Source organism: Vicugna pacos, chromosome 33 (genome assembly GCF_048564905.1).
Source record: "Vicugna pacos chromosome 33, VicPac4, whole genome shotgun sequence".
NCBI lineage: Eukaryota > Metazoa > Chordata > Mammalia > Artiodactyla > Camelidae > Vicugna > Vicugna pacos.
This window is the reverse complement of record NC_133019.1, coordinates 6,375,168-6,399,687: the sequence shown is the minus strand read 5'-3', so window position 1 is coordinate 6,399,687 and position 24,520 is coordinate 6,375,168. Positions and strand designations below refer to the sequence as shown.

At 41.5% G+C, this 24,520-nt stretch overlaps 1 protein-coding gene and 1 long non-coding RNA gene across 8 annotated transcripts in view; one reads left to right on the top strand and one right to left on the bottom strand.

Moving 5' to 3' along the window:
* Window positions 1-138: 138 nt before the first annotated feature.
* On the bottom strand, window positions 139-3,279 carry LOC140691177 (uncharacterized). Of its 3 annotated transcripts, XR_012066704.1 has the most exons (3): window positions 3,116-3,205; window positions 1,549-1,699; window positions 139-690 (listed from the first exon to the last, which is right to left on the bottom strand). It is a non-coding gene; the product is annotated as an uncharacterized lncRNA (long non-coding RNA). The 3 variants fall into 3 exon arrangements; XR_012066705.1 differs by lacking the exon at window positions 139-690 and having other exon boundaries at window positions 1,050-1,699; window positions 3,168-3,279; XR_012066703.1 differs by lacking the exon at window positions 139-690 and having other exon boundaries at window positions 1,050-1,699.
* Window positions 3,148-24,520, top strand: part of PATE3 (prostate and testis expressed 3) — a 68,476-nt gene continuing 47,103 nt past the window's right edge. For 2 of the 5 annotated variants that reach the window (XM_072954054.1, XM_072954053.1), the window contains exon 1: window positions 3,153-3,286. The gene's annotated coding sequence lies outside the window, so the exon portion shown is untranslated. Of the gene's footprint in view, window positions 3,287-13,291; window positions 13,490-14,583; window positions 14,713-14,921; window positions 16,274-22,196; window positions 22,326-22,516; window positions 24,310-24,520 lie in introns of those variants that run through there. The other 3 variants (XR_012066701.1, XR_004186200.2, XR_012066702.1) reach the window with 3 other exon arrangements.

Here is a 24,520-nt window from a genome sequence, read left to right as displayed (position 1 = left end):
CAGAGATGTTAGCAACTGTCTGCAAAGGGGAGTCACTGGATTGTTCAGAATTTCTACTGGAAAATTGGGACCTTAGAAGTTTTCAGAGGGAACTAACAGATGGAGGGATTCCTGAAGACGATAAATGAGAGGCGTCAGGAGGGGCTTCGTAAGTACAATGCACCCCACCGCGTCCCCTTCACATTTGCAATGAGTCCAGGCTATAAATCCAGCAGGGGAGGTGTCCGTTGGCCAGGTGCCCTCAGCAGTGCTGCAGACGGGAGGGAGTCATCCCCCACATACATCCGGGAGGGGAATGGAGTCCAGGAAGGTCAGTTTGCTTTTCTACTGACTGCCCTCACAGCACTATAGCCACCGAGGACCCACCCCCCCAAGCCCAGGGGGGTAACCAGGTCCTGCTCCAGCCTCCCCATCTCCCTGATGCGCAGGTCTTCTCTGGACCCAGGGCCTTTCCAGCATTTGCTCAGTGAGAAAATTCAGCCTGTTGTGCGCAGCTGCCTTGCTCAGTATTTTGGGAGATGAGTCCTATGCTCAGGCGGTGGATGATGTGAACTGGAGTAGAGCTCTGGGGGAGGCAGCCTCTCAAAACCTGACCCGGAACCCCACTTTTCACAGAAGAATGGATTCTGCACACTCGAGGCTTTTCTCGTCCTTCCCACGGTCATGGTTTGAGTTCACCTGAAGCAGAGCCTGAGACAAGAATTCTAATGTGATAGTTCATTTGGGAGGTGTCTGCAGAAAATTTTGGTGGGGATGTACTATTACTATTCCCATGTTGTAGATGAGGGACCGAAAGCCTAGAGAGGTGTGATAGTTTCCCAAAACTACGGAAGCAGATTTCCACCCAACCTGTCTCCAAAGTTCACAATACTTCTCTTCACAATCTACAAGTTATTTATTGGAGCGAGGATAGGCAAGCTTTTCTTTAAAGGACCAGAGAGTAAATATTTTAGGCTTTGAGAGCCGTATGGTCTCCATTATAACTATTCAACTCTGCCATGTGTAGCACAAAATCAGCCACAGAAAATATGTAAATGAATGAATATGACTGTGTTCTAACAAAACTTTATTCATGGATCCTCAAATTTGAACTTCATATAGTTTTCACATATTATAAAATACTATTCTTCTCTTGAATTTTTCCAACGTTTAAAAAATGTGAAAACCATCCTTAGTGCATGCACCATCCAGGAGCAGGCGGTGGACTGGATTTGGCCCATAGGTCACAGGTGATGATCCCCGTCTGGAGAGCTCTTGGGCTCATATGGGAGCACAGAGATGTGCCAAGTCCAGCACCTCAAAGGGCTCAGCTCTGTGCCAGCTCCTTAGATGACTGGAGGGGCAAGCTGCCTTACATCTAGTGAACTCTGCTCTCTTTACTGATCAGGAAACTGAGGCTTACAGATGTAAATATCCAGGCTTATACAGAGAGTCTGAGGTTTTTCTAGATAAAGCTTTTTTCACTACCACACATTATATTATTTTTGTTTGTTTGTTTTGAAAATTAACAGCAAAGCAGAACACAGATAATACAGCTGTGATCCTCACCGTGTTGTTTGTGTTCTGGGAGTTTAGGGAAAACCCAAGAAAGCTTCGATGGCCTCAGTGGGAAGTCTGTGGGAATTGAAGCGGGTGGCATGGTCTCCAGCGCTCTTCTGGGAGCCCTTCTCCAGTATCACATCTAAGCAAGCTCCCAAAACTGAACAAGGAAGAAATAGAAAATATGAACATACAAATTACCAGTACTTAAGCTGAATTAGTAATTTTAAAACTCACAACAAACAAAAGTCCAGAACCAGATGACTTCATAGGTGAATTCTACCAAACATTTAGAGAAGAATTAACACATATTCTTTTGAAAATACTCCAAGAAATTGCAGAGGAAGGAACACTTCTGAATTCATTCTATGAGGCCAGCATCAAAACAGTATGGTACTGGCACATAGATTAATGACAAAAACAGACACGCAGATAAATGGAAGAGGATAGAGAGCCCAGAAATAAATCCATGAACTTACGGTCAATTAAGCTATGACAAAAGAAGCAATAATATACACTGGAGAAAAGACAGTGTCTTTAATAAGCATGGCTGGAAAAACTGAACAGCTACATGTAACAGAACAAAATTAAACATTCTCTTACATCCTATGCAAAAATAAACTCAAAATGGATTAAAGACCTAAACGTAAGACCGGATACTATAAAACTCCCAGAGGAAAACATAGGCAGAACACACTTTCACATAAATCGCAGCAGTATTTTTTTGGATCCGTCTCCTAAAGTAAAGGAAATAAAAGCAAAAATAAACAAACGGGACCTAATCAAACTTAAAAGCTTTTGCGTAGCAGAGAAAACCACCAACAAAATCCCTTCCCCCAGCAGTTAGTGTTGAGTGTGGACCGAGTGTGTGCTCCTGGCTCCGATCACACATTTATTATCATTATTTTTTTTTAAGGAAAAGGAATTTATTGGCATGTATATCTGAAAAATCCCACAGTTAATGTCTTTAGGCACTGCTGCCTCGAGGAGTTCAAATGGGTAAACACCACGATTTAAAATGCCCATTTAGAACTTTATAATTAAAATATCCTTCTATTATTATTTTTAATAGACTTTATTCTTTTAGAGTAGTTTCAGGTTCACAACAGAATTGAGCAGAAAATACAGAGTTCCCACAAAGCCCTCCCCACCCACACATATATACTCCCCTACCCTCAACATCCCTCATCAGTCACACATTTATTATTTAAAAAAAACTCTAAATAACAATCTTTTAAAATCCCTCAAAAATTTTTACAAGAAATCCGCGTCTTCCTGGCTGGAGAAGTATTTCTTCCTCTTTTATGAAATAACCCGGTGAAGCAGCCAAGACCGACCCACCCGCCGGCCCACAGCGCCTCAGCAGCTCCCCGAGGGAACCAGGCGGCCGAGGCCTCCTGGCTGCGCGGCCCCGACACCGCCGCCCTGGCGGCCCGGCCTGCAGCCCAACGACCCCGTCCTACGGCGGCGGCGTAGTTTTCGAGTCCGGGTGACTTTTGGCCCTCGGCGCTTGCCCTCGTTCCCCGCCCTCCGGCTCCTGCTCCGCCCCCGGCCCTGCACCCGCTTTTCTCCTCACAGAAAGGTCGCGGCCTGAGGCAGGGTGAACCCCAGCGTCCCCGTGGCCTCACCCCGATGTGACCGAGGCGATGCTCCGCGACAGGTTCAGCCCGGCCGGGCCATCCTCTGCATCCGGGTCTGCAGTGACGTGATCGCCCGCCGCCCCTTGGGCTGTGTGAACTTGAGGACGGTGAGAGCCGGGCCTGGTGGGCGGGTGGGCACGAGGCTCAGGCGGCGGGAGTGGCCGGGCTAGGCCGGCGGGAGGGGGCGGGATGGCATGTCACCTCCCCAGCCAGGGCCCGCGGGGAGAGGCTCGGGCGCCGGGACCCTGGTTCCCCGAGCCCGTGGGGACGCGCATAGCCGGCAGCCTCACGCCCCTCGCACGCTCGGTCCCTTCCTCCCTTGCGACCATTTTCTCCGCCTCAGCGGCCCGCAGACCTTAGGGCGATGTCGCGCCGGGAGCTTGGGTGAGGCTGGGTTCTTCCACGGCGCTCGGCCAGTAGCTGCGGCTTTCTGGGGCGCCGAGCGCCGAGCCCCCTTCTCAATGGGTGGAGGTGCTCCCACCACCCAGGGCTCTTGCCGGCGCCCCAGGACTAGGAGGAAATGCATTTTGGTGCTAGAAAAATACTTCGTGTTGAACCCTGTAACCTCACAGGCCTGAGGCCTGTTCCTGCTACTGGCCCGATCGCCTGGGGGAGCTATGGAGACTTAGAATAAAGTTAATACGGTGTTCTTAAAAAAAAAAAAAAAAGCAACATACTGAATGGGAAAAAAATATTTGCAAATGATGTGATTGATAAAGAATTAATATCCACTGTATATAAAAAGCCCATACAACTCAACACCAAAAAAACAAACAACCCAATTTAGAAAAGGGTCAGAAGAACTGAATAGACATTTTTCCAAAGAGGAAATGCAGATGGCCAACAAGCATATGAAAAGGTACACAACATCACTGATCATCTGGGAAATTGAAATCAAAAACCGCAATGAGGTATCACCTCACACCTGTCAGAATGGCCATCATCAAGAAAACAAGTGTTGGCAAGGATATGGAGAAAAGGGAACCCTTGTATACTGTTGGTGAGACTGTAAATAGGTGTAACCACCTTGAAAAACAGTATGGAGGTTCCTTAAAAAACTAAAAATAGACTTACCGTATGATCCAGTGATCCTATTCCTGGGCATATATCTGGAAAAGACAAATACTCCAGTGCAGAGATACATGCACCCCAGTGCTCACAGCAGCACTGTTTGCCACAGCCACGACATGGAAGCGATCTTAGTGTTCATCAACAGATGAATGGATAAAGAAGATGTCATGCACACACACACACACACACACAATGGACTATTACTCAGCCATAAAAAATAATGAAATATTGCCATTTCCAGCAATATTGATGGATTTAGAGATTATCATACTGAGATAAGTCATACAGAGAAAGACATACTACATAATAACACATATAGGGAATCTAAAAAAAATACAATCAACTTATTTATAATACAGAAACATACTCAACAGACAGAAAACAAATTTATGGTTACCAAAGGGGAAAGGGGAGGGGAAAGGATAAATTAGGAGTATGGGATTAACAGATATACATTACTATATATAGAATAGATAAACAACAGGGGCCACTGTATACCATAGGGAACTATATTCAATATATTTTTGAGATTCATAATTTTAAAAATATATGTATAATATATATATCTCAAGATAAATATATCTTGATACATTGTATATATATAACTGAATCATTTTGATGTACACCTAAAACTAATACAATATTATAAATCAACTTTTTAAATAAAAAAAATTTAAAGCACAGTTAAATATTGAAAAGTTACATTCCTTGCCTTCATTTAGGAAGTCTGACATAAAAAATTTCATCATAATGTGGTATATATGGGAAGAAAGTAAGCATGGGTTCCTATGGGAGCACAGATCAGGGGCATCTAAGCTGGTCTAGGGGTTCTAGATTTATAAGAAATGATAATTGAGTAAAATACATGAGGATTATTTAGAGAAAGTTGAGGAAAAGAGTACTTTAAGACCAAAAACTTGGAGTCAGGCAAGTTGTATGTGGGCAGCCACAATCTGTTTAGAATTACTAAAGAGTAAAGTAAAAAAAAAAAAAAAAAGAAAGTGGGAGAGGAGGCCAAAGAGGAAGGAGGGGCAAAGCCTTGGGGTACTTTGTGTGCCAAGTTGTTAGAACTGTTTTAGTAGATATGGTAAGGAGAAGCAGATTTACAAAATGTTAGCAGGTAAAATTGTGGTTGGATGAGGGGGTGGGGATCACAGACCAAACTCCTAGGTTTCTGGACTAGAAGTAATTGAAGGTATTTAGACTGAGAATTTAGGGGGGCAAAGCAGTTTTCATGGGAGGACGATGAGATCTCTTTTGGACATAATGAATATGATGGGCCAGAGGAAAATCCAGTTGGCCATCATAACAGGAAGTTCATAGAGAGGTCTAAGGATCCAAAAAGCCCATGGGTAAAAGACTTGAGACCATTAGCCTGTATAGTAGATGGTTAAGTGTAGCCCAAGAGAATTTGATGGCTATCATTATGAGAGTTAATGAGCCCCCCACCCCCACCAATGAACTCTGTGAGAAAAGCACCGAGGAATAAACACCAGGAAGCATCAATGTTAATGTGGTGGATGAAATGTGAGAAGGGGTGAGGAAGAAAGAGTGAGTGGTGGTGGTGGGTGTGGTAGTATGAGTCCTTGTTATTAAGAAATGGCCTGAGATTCAAGCATGATACAAAAGAAAACCATTCAACCACAAAAGGAAAAACAAAGTGAAGAAAGGAACAAAGAAGAAATAAAAAATCAACTGGAAAACAAGGTCTAAAATGACAATAAATATGTATCTATCAATAATTACCTTAAAGGTCAATGGACTAAATGCTCTGATCAAAAGACATAGAGTGGCAGATTGGATAATAAAACAGGAGCCTACAGTATTCTAACTGCAAGGGCAAAGGATTCACATAGACTAAAAGTGACAGGATAGAAAAAGATGTTTCATGCAAATGGAATGACAAGAAAGTGGGAATAGCAATACTCATAACACGCAGAAAAGATATATCATGTAAATGGAAATGACAAGAAAGTAGGGGTAGCAATACTCATATCACACAAAATAGACTTTAAAACAAAGGCCATAAAGATAAAAAAGGACCCTATATAATGATAAGAGGATCAATACAAGAAGAGGATATTACAATCAGTAGCATATATGCACCCAACAGAGGAGCACCTAAATACATAAAACAAATACTAACAGACTTAAAGGGAGAGATTGATGAGAATACAATAATAGGAGACTTTAACACTCTACTGACAAATGGACAGATCAATAGAAAGATCTTACAGACAAAAATAATAAGGCAACAGGGTTCCTGAATGCCACAATAGAGCAGTTAGATGTAATTGACATCTACAAAACACTACATCCAAAAAAACCAGAATACACGTTCTTTTCAAGTGCATGTAGAACTTTCTTTAGGATGGACCACATACTAGGACACAAAACAAGCTATAATAAATTTAAGAGGATAGGAATTATTTCAAGTGTCTTCTCTAACTGCAGTGGCATTAAACTATAAATCAACCAGAGAAAGAAATGAAAGAAAAAAAGATTCCATGAATACTAAACAACATGGTACTAAAAAAAAAATAGGCCAACTTGAAATCAAAGAGAAAAATCAAAAAATAACTTGATATAAATGACAGTGAAAACACAACCATACAAAATCTATGGGATGCAGCAAAAGCAGTTCTAAGAGAGAAGTTTGTAGTGATATAGGTATTCCTCAAAAAACAACAACAAAAACAACCCAAATACAGAATGTAACCTACCACCTAAAAGAATTAGAAAAAGGACAAACCTAAATTCAGTAGAAGGATGGAAATATGAAAGATCAGAGAGGAAATAAATGAAGTTGAGAAAAAATAATAGAAAAAAATCAATAAAACCAAGAGCTGGTTTTTTGAAAGGATAAAGTTGAAAAACCTCTTGCCAGGCTCACCAAGAAAAAAGGAGAGAGGACCTAAATAAACAAAATGAGAAATAAAAGAGGTTAAATAACAAATGATACCAGAAAAAATTTTTAAAAGTCACTTAAGAAAACACTATTAACAGTTAGATGCCAACAAAATGGACAACCTAGAAGAAATGAACAAGTTTCTAGATACATACAGCCTGCTAAAACTGATTCAATAAGAAACAGATAATTTGAACAGACTGATCACTAGAAGTGAAATAGAGTAATAATAATAAAAAAAAAACTTGCTGCAAACAAAAGTCCAGGACCAGATGACTTCACTGGGGAGTTCAACTAAACATACAGAGAAGAGCTCATACTGATTCTTCTCATATTCTTCCAAAAGATTGAAGAGAAGAGAATACTGCCAAAGTCATTTTATGAAGCCACCATTACCCTGATACTAAAACCAGATAAAGACAATACAAAAAGAAAGAAGGAATGAAAGGAAGAAGGAAAGGAAAGGAAGGAAGAAAGGAAGAAAGAAAATTACAGGCCAATCTTTGATGAATATAGATGCAGAAACCGTCAACAAAATATTAGCAAATTGAATCCAACAATACATAAAAAGGATTATACAAGTTGGGTTCATTCCAGGGTCAGAAGGACGGTTCAATATACAGAAATCAATGTGATACACCATACCAATAAAAGGAAAGACAAAAATCACATGATCATCTCAATAGATGCAGAAAAAGCACTTGATAAAAACATATATGACTGAAAGATGAAGTGTAAGGGAGGAAACAGGTGACCCACCTTTTAATGCCTAGAATAAAATGAAATTAAAAACAATGAGGTGATAAAACTCTTAGCTTACATTTTTTGAGAGTTATGTCAGGGACTGTTTTAAGCACTTTACATTTTTTTCTAACTATTTTCATTAAATCATTCTCAAATTTAATGTATGCAATTCAGCAGGTTTAGCATTGTAGGGATTCAGAACAGACCTTTCCAAGATGAGTCACTTTGGCATGTGGGTTATTTTGAGCTAAAGGCAATCGAGACCCTGTGGGCTCAAGAGAAACTATTGCCTCTCCTTTAACTACGTGGGAGAATTTAAATGGAAAATTTTTCCCAGAAAAGAGTTATTATCAGAGATAACTTTTGTATAAATGGCTTCATCTGTATGGCAGGGCACATTCTAATTATCTGCTCCTATTTTTAAAAAATTGTTTTAATTAACATACAGTCTTGTATTTGATTTTGGTGTAGAGTATAGTGATTCAGTATTTTTATACATTATGGAATGATCATGGCAATGACCAGTTAGCATCTGTCACCATACAAAGTTGTTACAATATTATTGAATATGTTCCTTATGTGTACGTTATATCCCCATGACTTAGTTATTTTATAGCTAGATGTTTGTATCTCTTTTTGGGGGGGGGGTATCGCTTAATTCTTAACCTATTTCATCTGTACCCCTACCCCCCATATTTTTTCTCTATGAGACTTTGTTTTGTTTGTTCATTTGTTTTGTCTTTTAGATTCCATATATAAGTGAAATCATATTTGTTTTCCTCTGTCTGATTTATTTCACCTAGCATAATATCCAGCAGGTCCATCCATGTTGCTTCAAATGGCAAGATTTCATTCTTGTACATGGCTGGGTAATAATCCATTGTATATATGTGTATTGTATGTAAATATCACATCTTCTTTACCCCTTCATCTATGAATGAACAGTTAGGTTGCTTTCATGTCTTGGCTATTGTACATAGTGTTGCAATGAACATGGGGGTAAATATATCTTTTCTAATTAGTGTTTTTGTTTACTTCAGATAAATATCCAAAACATGTGATAGTTCTATTTTTTAGTTTTTTGAAGAATTTCCATACTATTTTCCATAGTGGTTGTACCAATTTACATTTCCATCAAAAGTGCACAAGGATTCTCTTTTTCTCCATATCTATGCCAACACTTGTTTCTTGTCTTTTTGAGAATGTCCCTGCTGACAGGTATGAGGTGTAGCTCACTGTGGTTTTTTTTTTTTTAATATTGAGCTGTATAAGCTGTTTGTATATTTTGGAAATTAATCTCCCTTGTTGATAGCATCATTTGCAAATATTTTCTCCCGGTCCATAGGTTGTCTTTTTGTTTTGTTTATAGTCTTTGATATGCAAAAACTTTTAAGTTTAATTAGGTCCCATTTGTTTATTTTTGGTTTTATTTCTATTACTCTAGGAGACAGATCAAAAAAATATTGCTGTGATTTACATCAAAGAGTTTTCTGCCTATGTTTTTCTCCAGCAGTTTTAGAGTATCTGGTCTTACATTTAGATCTTTAATCCATTTTAAGTTTATTTTTGTGTGTGGTTTTAGAGAGTGTTCTAATTTCATTCTTTACATGTTAACTGTCCAATTTTCTTAACACCACTTTTCTCCATTGTATATTCTTGCCTCCTTTATTGTAGATTAATTGATCATAAGTGTGTGGGTTTATTTCTGGACTTTCTATCCTGTTCCATTGATCTATGTGTTTATTTTTGTGCCAGTACCATACAGCTTTGTAGTATAGTCTGAAGTCAGGGAGCATGATTCCTCCAACTCTTCTTCTTTCTCAAATTGTTTTGGCTATTCGAGGTCTTCTGTGTTTCCATATAAATTAAAATTTTTTTGTTCTAGTTCTGTGAAAAATGCCATTGGTAATTTGTTAGAGATTACATTGAATCTGTAGCTTGCCTTGGGTAGTATGGTCATTTTAACAATATTGATTCTTCTACTTCAAGAACGCAATACTTCTTTACATCTGTGATGTCTTCAGTTTCTTTCATCAGTGTCTTACAGTTTTCTGAGTATAGGTCCTTTGTCTCCTTGGGTAGGTTTATTTCTAGGTATTTTACTCTTTTTGATTCAAAGATAAATGGGGTTGTTTCTTTAATTTCTCTTTCTGATATTTCATTGTTAGTGTTTAGAAATGCAAAAGATTTCTGTGTATTAATTTTGTATCCTGCAACTTTACCTAATTCATTGATGAACTCTAGTAGTTCTCTGGTAGCATCTTTAGTATTTTCTATGTATAGTATCATATCATCTGCAAATAGTGACAATGACAATTTTACTTCTTCCTTTCCCAATTGGATTTATTTTTTTTTGTTTTCCTTCCCTGATTGCAGTAGCTAGAACTTATAAAACTATATTAGATAAAAGTGGCAAGAGTGGGCATCCTTTTCTTGTTTTTGACCTTAGATGGAATGCTTTCAGCTTTTCACCATTGAGTATGATGTTAGCTGTGGGTTTGTCACATGTGACCTTTATTATGTTGAGGTATGTTCCCTCCGTGCCCACTTTCTGGAGAGGTATTGTCATAAATGGATGTTGAATTCATCCTGTTTCTTAAATTAAACTTTTCTTAACTGGATTCTCTGATTAATAATTGAGGAGAAAATTAATATGAAGAATTGAGCCAGCAACCTAATGACGTAAGTTGTAATATTCCCTATAGATTAATGATTTGCTGGGGTCTCATAGCCTGTAAATGTTGGAATGAGCCTTCAAACCCAGATCTATCTGATTTCTCAGCCTGTGCTCTGACTAGAGCACTTCCTTGTGGGATCTCAGCCTACACACATTCCTGAAAGATCTGATGGGGACTGGCGTGGGTCTGGAAGCTTGCGGTGGTTCTTGACACCCCCTGTCTGAGTGCTGCCCAGGAGAAGTTTCCTGCACTGGGAGAGAGGTTGTGCCTGATGACCGCTAAGTAGACTGACCACATAATTTATTCCCTGACTAAAGCATTTGGGGAGCGAAAGGAGTGATTTAGTAAGTAAGCTTTGAATAAAGTCATGAATTAGGACTAACTGTTAGATCTCTCCCAACTTTAGGAGTTTCATGGGCTCAGATAAATTTAATATATTAATACTTAATCAAGCTCTCAATTCCTCATGGACCTCCTCTTCTGAAAAAACGGAAAACTTTCACACCACATCATTCAGGGATGTGCGTGTATCATCCGGCATAACTCCACTATTTAAAATGACCATTATCTTCCTGTACAATCTAATGCAGACACATTATAGAATGTTATTTAAGAAACTTTGTGGGGAAGAGTGGAAAAAGGAAGGGCAACCAGGAATGTGGGGCAGTGTATTCTTCTTTGAGGTGCTCCTGGCCTTTTCTGGTATAGATTTAACTTACGATTTATGTGTGGAGCTGTTTTAATCAAGTAGCATCCCCATTTTATGTTAGTATAGTTAGATAGCTGTCACAGATGTTTTCTAGTGGGACCACATCTCCTGTATCTTTAAAACATGGTTTGTTTATTGTAAGCACCCTAGATAAAACAGGTACATCATGCTAAAATAATTTCATACTTAGGCATCCACTGCTGACCTTTCCTTGGGAAACACCATCACAGAGTGTTTGAGGAGCATACACTTCTATGAGAAGATTTGACCAGAATGTTATTTTCTGTTTTTAACTCTTTTCCTAGGTTCCCTAGTGATAACATGTCCCTTTACAATATCACATTATGCATTATGTAGTATGCACTTATTGTTATCAGTATATTATTCAAGTTTGCACAGAACAGTGTATCTTCAGTAAAATAATGCTATGGAAGAAGAAATGTGTTCTTTGGAAGCTCCAATAACTTTTTTATATTCTGTTTCCTTTTTCTACTCCTCCTTCACCTTCTGTTCTTGCATACCTATGATGGGGGTGGCGTAGCACTTGGGAAACATGAGCATCTTCGGAATTCCGCTGTCGTTAGAGAGGCAGGCTGAACACACAGGGGACCCTGGGTTACTCAGCGAAGTTGCTCAGTTTGGAGGCTGGCTAAAAATGAAATCATTCATTCATGCGCCCCACACTCCTGCAGCATCTACTCTGAACAATCTTTGTCTTCTGAAAGTGGTGAAGGAGAGCCCTCACGCCTTATATCTCTTCTCTCAAAGTGTGGGATGCAGCTGGACTCTCAGTCTGTGGGTGCGTTGAGGTTCTTGGCCTTTTCCCTCCCGTAGTTGCTTTCTGGGCTGGCAGACCTTCGTGCATTCAGTTATTTGTTCTATTATTCTTGTTTAGTCAGAAATATTACTGGACCATGTGTTGTGCCGAGTGCTTCTGGCTAATGGTGAACCTGAGTGGCAAGGTCTCTGCCATGAAAAGGTTGTCTAGATGGAGGAGGAGGGAGGGGAAGGGAGACTGCCCCTGTGACCTGGAACGTTATCTCCGGCGCCCAGCCTGCACCTTGGGATCTTGCTCCTATGTCCTTCTCTTCCCTTGACTGGATGTAACTAGAATATAAACATGAACATTGTAGTTGGGGAATTGGCTCTTTTAAATATGCAAATAGTGAATTCAGGATACTATAAGATTGTAATTTCAGAGGTGTCAGGGCAAAAGTATTCCTGTGAATAACAACAACAAAATTTTAAATTAAAAGTATTATCTGCTTCCTTTAGTGTCCAGAGAAATAACAGTAATATACCAGGAAGTGTTTCGTATTTTATAAAATAAACTAGTTCTCTATATTGCTTTTGTTCCTTTTTTGTTTAAAAAGTATTTGCTGTATATATAATGTGTTTATGATCGGTTGAAGATACATCCTGATTAAGATATGCATGATAGCAGTAGATGTGGGTACTGGTTTATAGAAAATACTAAGTAAATGTTTGCTATTGTAACTACCCCTGCCATTGTCAACACTGATTCTGTGTTGAGAGGCCCCTGGTCTCAACTGTGAGCTCAAATATAAGGAAGGGGAAGGCAGGAGGCATAGACTGCTCCTGTGATGAATGCTTTCTGAGCCCTGAGGCAGCTGTCAGCCCAGGGTGGGTACTGTCCTGTGCTGTAGGACAAGAGAAGGGGGTAGTCATAAGGGACATTGGACCTAGAGGAAATGACTATTTTAGCAAAGCCCTGCCCCTGTTAGATGCCCCTGATCTTCGACCTGGGATAGTGGGATGTCCAGAGAGTAAAGAATCAGGGATTGCTGAGGGGCCCAGCAGGTCTGGTCAGGCATCGTGTCCCCCATTGATCAGGAGGCAGCCTCCAGGGAACAGGAGGGGCACGTGGGACATTTGTCCTCGGAAGTGTCCAAGGTGGCTGATTCTGTGGGAACGTTTCCTGGGCCTGTGTGGCGGTGAAACGCCCACTGGCAGGTGCGTAAAAGGAAGCTTCTACCCACAGCCCAGGAGCAGCTCAGTGCAGATTCCTCAGCCTCCTCATCTGCACGCGAGGGCAGCCTGTCCTTGCCCTTCCCGGGCACTCTGCTCCCCCCCTCCAGCCACCTCTGCATCTTCCCGCCACCCCAGACCGGGATGGACAGGCTCCTGCTTCTGCTTCTGCTGCTGGGAGTCTTCCCGCTCGTGTTCTTCCAGGGAGTGGGTGAGTGCCTGTGGTCGCTGGGCAGGGAGTAGGCTGTGGAGGTAGGCTGGGGAGCAGCTCCGGGGTGATGACCTGGCCAGCTTGGGAGGGGACAGAGTCAGGGATGAGGTTCTGGGATGACCTGACCGGCAGGGATTTGAGGTCTCTTTCTGCCATCCCCACCCCAACTGCTGCCAGGGAAAGAGGTGACTTCCTTTCCAAGGTTTCAGAGTGGGGTCAGTCACTCCCGGGGGCCGATTGGGGTTGGGAGCTCTTGTCACTTGTAGATTTTGTGGCTTGCTGGGATGGTCCTAAGAGGAAGAGCCAAAGGTTTTCAAGACTTTCTATAAAGAAGCAACCACGGGTCAGTGACATGATCTGAAGAGGTAATTTGATTGCTTATTTTGAACCAGTATTTTTACAGTACTGTTTTCACTTAGATATGTGTATACTTTGGATGACTTTTGGTGCTGTCCTAGGAAATCTTTGGAGACTAAAATCTACCTCCTCACCTTCAAGCCAGTGCAGTCTTTATGCCCCATCCATTCCCCCAGAGATTCTGGCCCAGGGTGACTATATGTAGATGTTCTGAATGTGTTTAGCACAATTGATCCAAAGCCAAAGGGAGCATGTGAGCACAAAGCTCAGGCAGGCTCCCAGGAAACCAAAATTAAGGAGACATAATCTCTTAGTGTTGTTTAGGTGCAAGTGTGGAAATTTCACTTGCTTGGTTAGAACCCATACCTTTTTCTCTTGTTTCACCTTCCAGTATCTTCATATCACCTGGCGAGTCATGTCTCATATTCTTGTTCAAGGTTATTTAAAAAGAAAACAGCTTTACTGGGATATAATTCACATACCATCCAATTCACTCTTAAAGTATATACAAGTTATTTATGATTAATGGATTTTGAGATCCTCACGTCAAAGACCCCATTTCCTTAAATATCCAATGGAAGCAGTCTAGAGGGGGTATTTCTTACCTCAAATTATTTGCAGGAGAAATATTTAGAGTCATCTTTTGTCTCTAAAATCCTGGATCCTAATGTGTCTTACACACCTTGGTCTCAGCGCATTCAACCCTGGGCTCAGCCTCCATGTCTGTTTCTCTGCAGCTCCAGCCACCTTGTGTAAAGTCTGCAGTATTTTTAAGAAGGGCAAATGTTTGGAAGGTGAGGGTAACTGCACTATGGAGGCAGGCCCAGGATGCAGAACCACGGATGTGTACTTTTTCCATGTGAGAGGTAATGCTGTTAAGCCAGGCTCTTCCGGCTTGAGCTGGCCCCTGGCTCCTGACACTGTGTAGGGGCTCCAGTCTGAGGGAGCCCTTGCTGGGAGGTGGATGTGTCCCTACTCTGGAGACCAGGCTTGGTGTGGTGGGGAAGGTCCCCTTACTTTATTTAGTTCCAAGTATTGTTCTCTGGCACTGAGTATAAATGTCCTTTTCTTCCAGATATGTGGCACTACAATCACACTCAATTGGACTGTTCTGATAAGTGTAGGGCTTGGAAGTTGATTCGTGCATACTCGAAGGTTTCAAGCTTTTGCTGTGAAGGTCAAGAGTTCTGCAATATGTATAGGGGGAGATCACTGCACTGGAAGCGTCACTAACTGCAGATTCCTTTGTCAGTGGTGGTGTCCACTCACCCTTCTGTTCCTGGCATCTCTGGTTCTGTATCCCTCCACGTGTGCTCCTGAAGAACATGCAGGAACCTCCTGTCTCCTCCACGTATCCCTCTTCACCTCTCCCCTGGCCGCTGGCTCCTTCCCCCTGACACCAAGTGCTCTTGGTTCATCTGTGTTTCACCTCTCTGCTTCGTTCACATCTGCAAGTCACAGCCCACCTCACCTTGTGTTCCCTGATCCCTCACAGTCACTCTACTTCTCTGGTTGCCTGGCTTCTAATCCCACCAACTCAGAAGGGACTACAATGTGCCCAGAAAGGTGATGGGTTCCATTTTATATGTCAGGAGTTTGTGGGGTCAGTGGGAAGCTCAGGAAAATGTGTCCAACTGGCAGATGGACAGAGGGGCCTCGAAGTCCAAGAAGATACCAAGGCTGGAGGCAGAAAAAGTGGGATCATCAGATTAAGATGCTATGGACATGGTCAGAATCTACTGATAGCTTAGGTGATAAGACTTAAAGAGGTTGTTAGTGAGTGAGGTGGGAGTGAGGGTGGACAGATCATTGATGCTAGAGACCAGCAAAATAAAAAGTGGTTGAAAGTCACTCTCTGGAAAGAGCCATGGGTGGTGGTCACAGAAGTAGATGGAGAACCAGGACTGCAGAGTGTCACTTTCTGCTTTCTGTGACAACTTGCATGCTATTGGCAGAGCAGGTTCAATGGAGAAGAGGCACAGAAACCACATGACAATGGATTGAGGAATGGGTGGGCTGTGACAGGAGGAAATAGGGGATAGGCAACCCCTTGAGAAGTTTGGGAGGAATTGAAAGTAGAATAGTATCTTTTATAAAACAATGAGTTTAACATCTTTTTAGACATAGGAAGGTTTATGTCTTCTCTTTAATGTAAAACGCCTCTATTATTATGACTGTGGTAATATCTGTCACCATCTTACTATCTCTCCCAATGTGCATTTTAAAACTTTTATCGCCAGTTCTGTGTGTTTTTTCTACCTCTTTGACCTCTGTTTTTTTTCCCATTTGTATTACATTTCCTCTGTCCTTATCCCGTTCTTTCTCTTACCACTCATGATGCAAGAATGAAGAATATTATTATTGTCTTACTTATTTAATGTAATCTTACATTGATCCTTCATAAATTAAAACAAAATTTGAATAACATTTTGTTTCTCTTGTAATCTAAAATATTCATTTTGTGTGATTTTTATTTAGTTAAAAAATTTTGAACTTGTAGGATGATCTTTTAGAAATCTACTTCTATTTTCGAAATGTCAAGTATAAATATTTTTCATGGAATTTTTCTCCTAAAATTGAAGTGAGACAGGAGATAAAAGGTAAAGCCGGATGGATTAGCTCTTGTGGGGCACAGCCTAAGCCAAATCCTTATCAACTCTTAAACATCAAGAACAACTCCATGAGCATCACTAGGGAAAAATCAACTCAAGTATTCCAGCCTACTTAGAGCTTGTTTAGTTAGATCTTGCGGTATTAAAGAGAACTGTGTATGAGCCAGGGTGATGGAGGCAGGAATAGTGATAGGCCTTTATTTAAAAACTGCTTTCTTAGCCATACTCTCATGAGCAATGTAAATTTTAGCTATCATAAAATATTTGAAAATTACAAATAAGTTAGCAGAAGAGTTAAAAACAGACTCACTGAGCTACTCAGTGACTTGCTTTGAAAGAGCATAGTATGCAGTATCGCTAATTATCAGAGAAATGCAAATCAAAACTGCAGTGAGGTATGACCTCACAACAGTCAAAATGGCCATCATTCAAAAGTCCACAGACAATTAATGCTGGAGAGCGTGTGGAGAAAAGGGAGCCCTCTTACACTGTTGGTGGGAATGCAGTTTGCTGCAGCCATTATGGAAAACTGTATGCAGATTCCTTAAAAACTGAAAATAGACTTACCATATGATCCAGCAATCCCATTCTTGGGTATATATCCAGAGAGAACTTTAATTTGAAAGGATACATGCACCCCAGTGTTCATAGCAGCACTCTTCACAATAGCCAAGACATGAAAACAACCTAAATGTCCATCGACAGATGACTAGATAAAGAAGCTGTGGTGTGTTTATACAATGGACTACTACTCAGCCATAGTAAAGAATAAAATAATGCCGTTTGCAGTAACATGGATGGACCCAGAGATTGTCATTCTAAGTGAAGTAAGCCAGAAAGAAAAAAAATTCCATGCGATATCACTCATATGTGGAATCTAAAAAAAAACAAATGAACTTATTTACAAAACTGGAACAGACTCACAGATATAGAAAACAAACTTATGATTACCAGAGAGGGAAGGGAATGGGAAGGGATAAATTGGGAGTTTGAGATTTGCAGATACTGCTATATATAAAATAGATAAACAAGTATACTGTGTAGCACAAGGAACTATATTCAATATCTTGTAGTAACCTATAATGAAAAGGAGTATGAAAACTAGTATGTGTATGTACCTGTATGACTGAACTATTATGCTGTACACCAGAAATTGACACATTGTAAACTGACTATATACTTCAATAAACGAAAAAACAAAGCACATAGTATGGAAAGGGGAAAGACATAAATTTACTTGGAATAGCCTGACAAACAGTACCTCAGCCAGGTGATCAAGGTCGACATCAACACCAACTTGAAGAAATGGTGTGAGAAAAGCCAGTGGGGAAGGGGTCCTCTCAAGTTTCCTTCTCCTGCCTGGCCAGAGTAGATTAGAAAGGGTTTGATGTGACACTGACATGAGTGTGGGTTAAAATAGTGCAGGGATGCCACCATGTGTGGGATCTCCCTGCTTAAATGCCTACTATTGGGTATTAGAGTCTCTGTAAGAATTATTACAGTTTTGTAAGAATAAGTGATTATCTCATATTCTTGAATGTAGTTGCTATCCATAAATTATAAGTTTCTCAAGAGTCTTTTTGACGGTAGAGTATAGCAGACTCCAGGATATCCTAGGATACAATTCATATAATCATCACAATAGTTGCAGAAAAAGCATTTGACAAAGTTCAACATTCATTTATAATAAAAACTCTCAACAAAGTAGGTATAGAGGGGATATACCTCAACATAGTAAAGGCCATATATGACAAGCCCACAGCTAACATTGTACCCAGTGGTGAAAAGCAGAAAACATTTTCTCTAAGATGAGAATGGGGCAAGAAGAAGTTTCCTGGACTGGGAGGGAGGTTGTCCCTGATGACCGCTATGTAGAATGACCATATAATTTATTCCCTAGACTGAAATATGTGAGGAGTGAAGGGGTAATTTAGTAAGTAAACTTGGAATAAAGTCATGGATTAGGACCAACTGTTAAATCTCTCCCAGCTTTAGGAGTCTCATTGGCTCAGGATAAATGTAATAAATGACACTTATCAAGCTCTCAATTCCTGATGGACCTCTGAAGTCTCCTCTCCTGAAAAACCAGAAAACGTTCACATTTTTCAGGGATGTGCATGTATCATCCAGCATAACTCCACTATTTAAAATGACCATTATCTTCCAGTACAACCTGATATAGGCACGTTATGGAATGTTATTTAAGAAACTTCACGGGGAAGAGTGGATGAAGGAAGGCTTGCCAGGAATGTGAGATCATGGCCTTTTCTGGTATAGATTTAACTTTATGTGTGGAGCTGTTTTAGTCATATAGCATCTCCATTTTATTTTATTATAGCTAGATAGCTGTCACAGACATTTTCTAGTGGGACCACATCCCCTAAATCTTTAGAAGATTTGTTTACAATAAGCACTCTAGATAGAACAAGTACATAATGCTGAAAGAATTCCACAGTAAAGCAAACATCCTTCCTTTTGGAAACACCATCAATGTTCAGGGAGCATACATTTCCATGAGAAGATTTAACCAAATCATCATTTTCTGTTTTTCACTCTTTTCCAAGATTCCTTAGTGATAACATGTCCCTTTATAATACTACACTATACACTATGCATTTTGCACTATTATTATGAATACATCCTTCAAGTTTGCGCAGAACAGTGTATCTTCAGTAAAATAATGCTATGGAAGAAGAAATGTGTTCTTTGGAAGCTCCAATAATGTTTATATCCTACTTGTTTCTTCCATTTTCTACTCCTCCTTCACCTTCTGTTCTTGCATACCTATGATGGGGGTGGCGTAGCACTTGGGAAACATGAGCATCTCTGGAATTCCGCTGTCGTTAGAGAGGCAGGCTGAACACACAGGGGACCCTGGGTTACTCAGCGAAGTTGCTCAGTTTGGAGACTGGCTAAAAATGAAATCATTCATTCATGCGCCCCACACTCCTGCAGCATCTTACTCTGAACAATCTTTGTCTTCTGAAAGTGGTGAAGGAGAGCCCTCACGCCTTATATCTCTTCTCTCAAAGTGTGGGATGCAGCTGGACTCTCAGTCTGTGGGTGCGTTGAGGTTCTTGGCCTTTTCCCTCCCGTAGTTGCTTTCTGGGCTGGCAGACCTTCGTGCATTCAGTTATTTGTTCTATTATTCTTGTTTAGTCAGAAATATTACTGGACCATGTGTTGTGCCGAGTGCTTCTGGCTAATGGTGAACCTGAGTGTCAAGGTCTCTGCCATGAAAAGGTTGTCTAGATGGAGGAGGAGGGAGGGGAAGGGAGACTGCCCCTGTGACCTGGAACGTTATCTCCGGCGCCCAGCCTGCACCTTGGGATCTTGCTCCTACATCCTTCTCTTCCCTTGACTGGGTCTCTAGGTGTGAACACTCTAGTTGGGGGCTTGGTTATTTTTATTAAGCATGATGAGTGCGGTGAAGACACTTTAGAGAATATAAGTAGTTTCCTGTAATTTAAAAATAAGAAAAATATTTGTTCCCTATTTGCCTTATGGGCCCCACCCTCGTTAGTCCATATTGATCAAGTGTCTGTAAAAATTCTGAGCCTTCCAGCCAAGTCTTGGAGCAGTAAGTGATTGCCTCTATCTATATAAATCTAGCTTAGTAAATATGGGTCTATGTTTTTAGGGTTAAGAAAAATAAGAGAGTTGAATATGGTAGAAATTATTTTATCCTTTGTAAATAATGGAGCCACCTATCTATCTCTAAGTCTTCTATTCTGTTATTTGGATGGTGTTTGCTGTGTATCTGTTAATGACGTGTTTATGATAGCTGATGATATATCCTAAATGATGTATTTGCATTTGTAGCAGTGGTTGTAGAATCAAGCTTCTCTGAGTACTCTTTTTGACTAGTTCCTGACCTTGGCCCTGCCCTTAGCACAGTTAGTCCGATTTTAGCAAGAATTTTGCTGGATCAGTTTAGTAAAAACCTTCCACCTTGATATCTGACCAAATTCTTCATTCCCTGTCTCCATATCTTATCACCCTGCGCTGCCTTCAGCAAGAATCCTGTTAAGCCAGCTTACCAAGATTTCCCATAGATTTGATGTTTCCTCTTAGTAACTTTGCATCACTGACTCCCACTCTGCTCCTTGGCTATAAATCTCTACTTGTCCTTGTTGTGTTCAGAGTTGAGTCTGAGTTTTCTTCCCTACTACAAGACCCCATTATAGTTGTCACCCTGAAGAAAGTCTACTTTACTGCTTTTAACAAGTGTCATGAATGTGTTTTATTTAGCAAAGGGCCATGATCCTAACTGGGTACAAACAGAAGGAGGGGGAAGAAAAAAGCGAAAGGCACAGACTGCACCTCTGGATGAATGCTTTCTGAGCTCTGGGGCAAGTGCCTGCCCAGCGTGGGTACTGGCTTGGGTTGTGGGACAAGAGGGGAGGTAGTCATAGGGGACACTGGACCCAGGGGAAATGGCTCTTTTAGCAAATTTCTGCCCACATTAGAAGCTCATGTTCTTGGGCCTGAGGCATTAATGTCTAGGAAGAGTCAGGCATTGCTCAGGGGCCCAGCGAATCTGGTCAGGCATCGTGTCCCCCATTGATCAGGAGGCAGCCTCCAGGGAACAGGAGGGGCACGTGGGACATTTGTCCTCGGAAGTGTCCAAGGTGGCTGATTCTGTGGGAATGTTTCCTGGGCCTGTGTGACGGTGAAACGCCCACTGGCAGGTGCGTAAAAGGAAGCTTCTACCCACAGCCCAGGAGCAGCTCAGTGCAGATTCCTCAGCCTCCTCATCTGCACGCGAGGGCAGCCTGTCCTTGCCCTTCCCGGGCACTCTGCTCCCCCCCTCCAGCCACCTCTGCATCTTCCCGCCACCCCAGACCGGGATGGACAGGCTCCTGCTTCTGCTCCTGCTGCTGGGAGTCTTCCCGCTCGTGTTCTTCCAGGGAGTGGGTGAGTGCCTGTGGTCGCTGGGCAGGGAGTAGGCTGTGGAGGTAGGCTGGGGAGCAGCTCCGGGGTGATGACCTGGCCAGCTTGGGAGGGGACAGAGTCAGGGATGAGGTTCTGGGATGACCTGACCGGCAGGGATTTGAGGTCTCTTTCTGCCATCCCCACCCCGACTGCTGCCAGGGAAAGAGGTGACTTCCTTTTCAAGGTTTCAGAGTGGGGTCAGTCACTCCCGGGGGCCGATTGGGGCTGGGAGCTCTTGTCACTTGTAGATTTTGTGGCTTGCTGGGATGGTCCTAAGAGGCAGAGCCAGTGGTTGCTCAAGACTTTCTATAAAGAAGCAGCTGAGAAGCAGTGATCTGTCAAGAACAGGTCACTGAAAGGCTTATCTTGAACTGATACTTCCATTGTAAATGCAGTTGTCACTTAGATATGTTTGGATATCCGGTATCTTTTGTGGGGAATATGGTAGGAAATTTTGTGAGACTGCATCCCCACCTTGGAGCCAGCACTCTCCTCATGTCCCATGATATTCTGGTCTCAGGTGGCTGTATGTAGATAATGTTCTGCATAATGGCATCTTAGCAAAGGGGACAGCTTTCACTTTATTTTTAATTGAATCAAGATCCCTGTATGAAAACCCCCAGATCCTTAAAGAATCGGTGGTCATAATATGATGCAAACATTTCCCGGCTTTAAGAGTAAATTGGAGGAAGTATTTAGGATCATGTTTTTCACTTGACCTCTTGGCTCTGTCAGTGGTCTAGCCCACCTTAACATCAGCCTGTTGGAACTCTAGGATCAGCCTTCATGTCTGTTTTCTGCAGCTCCAGATACATTGTGTATGGTCTGCCGAAATTTTAAAAAAGGTCAATGTTTGAATGGCAAAGGCAATTGCACGATGGAACAAGGCCCTGGATGCAGAACCAGAGATTTCTACATTTTCTCGGAGGAAGGTAATGCTTTTAAGCCAGGCTCTTCCAGCTTGAGCTGGCCCCTGGCTCCTGACACTGTAGGGGCTCCAGTCTGAGGGAGCCCTTGCTGGGAGGTGGATGTGTCCCTACTCTGGAGACCAGGCTTGGTGTGGTTGGGGAAGGTCCTCTTACTTTAGTTCTAGGTATTGAGTGTGAATATCCTTCTCTTCCAGCTGGATGGCTCTACAACCACACTGAGTTGGACTGTTTTGATTACTGTTCATCTTCAAGTTTCTATAATGGGGACCTGAAGATTTCAACTTTTTGCTGTAAAGGTCAAGAGTTCTGTAATAGTTATTATGGAAGAGGACGATTATGATAGGCTTGCTAACAGCAAATTCCTTTGTCAGCAGTGGTGTCCACTCACCCTTCTGTTCCTGGCATCTCTGGTCCTGTATCCCTCCACGTGTGCTCCTGAAAAGCATGCAGGAACCTCCTGTCTCCTCCACGTATCCCTCTTCACCTCTCCCCTGGCCGCTGGCTCCTTCCCCCCAACACCAAGTACTCTTGGTTCATCTGTGTTTCACCTCTCTGCTTCGTTCACATCTGCAAGTCACAGCCCACCTCACCTTGTGTTCCCTGATCCCTCACAGTCACTCTACTTCTCTGGTTGCCTGGCTTCTAATCCCACCAACTCAGAAGGGACTACAATGTGCCCAGAAAGGTGATGGGTTCCATTTTATATGTCAGGAGTTTGTGGGGTCAGTGGGAAGCTCAGGAAAATGTGTCCAACTGGCAGATGGACAGAGGGGCCTCGAAGTCCAAGAAGATACCAAGGCTGGAGGCAGAAAAAGTGGGATCATCAGATTAAGATGCTATGGACATGGTCAGAATCTACTGATAGCTTAGGTGATAAGACTTAAAGAGGTTGTTAGTGAGTGAGGTGGGAGTGAGGGTGGACAGATCATTGATGCTAGAGACCAGCAAAATAAAAAGTGGTTGAAAGTCACTCTCTGGAAAGAGCCATGGGTGGTGGTCACAGAAGTAGATGGAGAACCAGGACTGCAGAGTGTCACTTTCTGCTTTCTGTGACAACTTGCATGCTATTGGCAGAGCAGGTTCAATGGAGAAGAGGCACAGAAACCACATGACAATGGATTGAGGAATGGGTGGGCTGTGACAGGAGGAAATAGGATAGGCAACCGCTTGAGAAGTTTGGGAGGAATGGAGAAAATGGAATGGTATCTTTCATATGAAGAGTAACCTTTATGCTTTTAATCAAAGAAACATTTTTTTTTCTTCTTGGTGTTTACATTCGTTTAACGTAAAAATCCTCTTGTTACAACTGTAGCAATGTGTATATATACATCTTCTCCTCTTCTGCATATAATATTTCCTGCTCTTTTTGTCCATCTCCTTTTTTAAAATTTCCATCACTTGTCTTAAATACGTTCTTTCTCTTTTCCTTTGCTGTTTGCTACAAGAAATGGAGATTATTATTTGTATTTTTTGTTACTTATTTTTGACTGTTTCCCACTCAAAATTTAAAACAAACTAAATGGAACATTTTATATTTCTCTCTAAAAGACTAAAAAGGAATAAATTAAATCACTTTATGACTTTTATTTAGTTAAAAAATTTCAAAGTCTTAAGAAAAATCTTCTAAAAATGTACTTTTCTTTCAGGATATCAAATTTAAATATTTCAAACATTTCTCCACTAAATTTGAGCTGAGATAGGAGACAGAAAGGAAGACAAGTTGAATTAGCCACTAAGAAGCTTAGCCTAAGCCAGAGCCTTGTTATTATATGTAAATATTTCAGCAACAGCCCCATCAAAATCAGTGGCAATAAAACCCAACCCAGATATTCCCGCCTGTATTAAGATGTGTGCACTTATATCTGGTCCCACTAAAAAGAACTGTCAGGGGAGGAGGTCACTGTGATGGAGGCAAGACCAATGAGAGGGATTTTTATTGTTTCAATAACTGCCTTTTATCACCTCACACCTATTAGGATGGCTGATATCCCCAAAAAAGGAAACGAAGTGTTGATAAGGTCGTGGAGAAAGAGGAATTCCTGTGCACTGTTAGTGGAAATGTAAAATGGTGCAGCCACTATGGAAAACAGCACGATGATTGCTCAAAATATTAAAAGTATAATCACCTTGTTACTATTATTATCATATTGTTGTTATTACCAGCAATTCCAGTTCTGGGTATAGATCCAAAAGAGTTG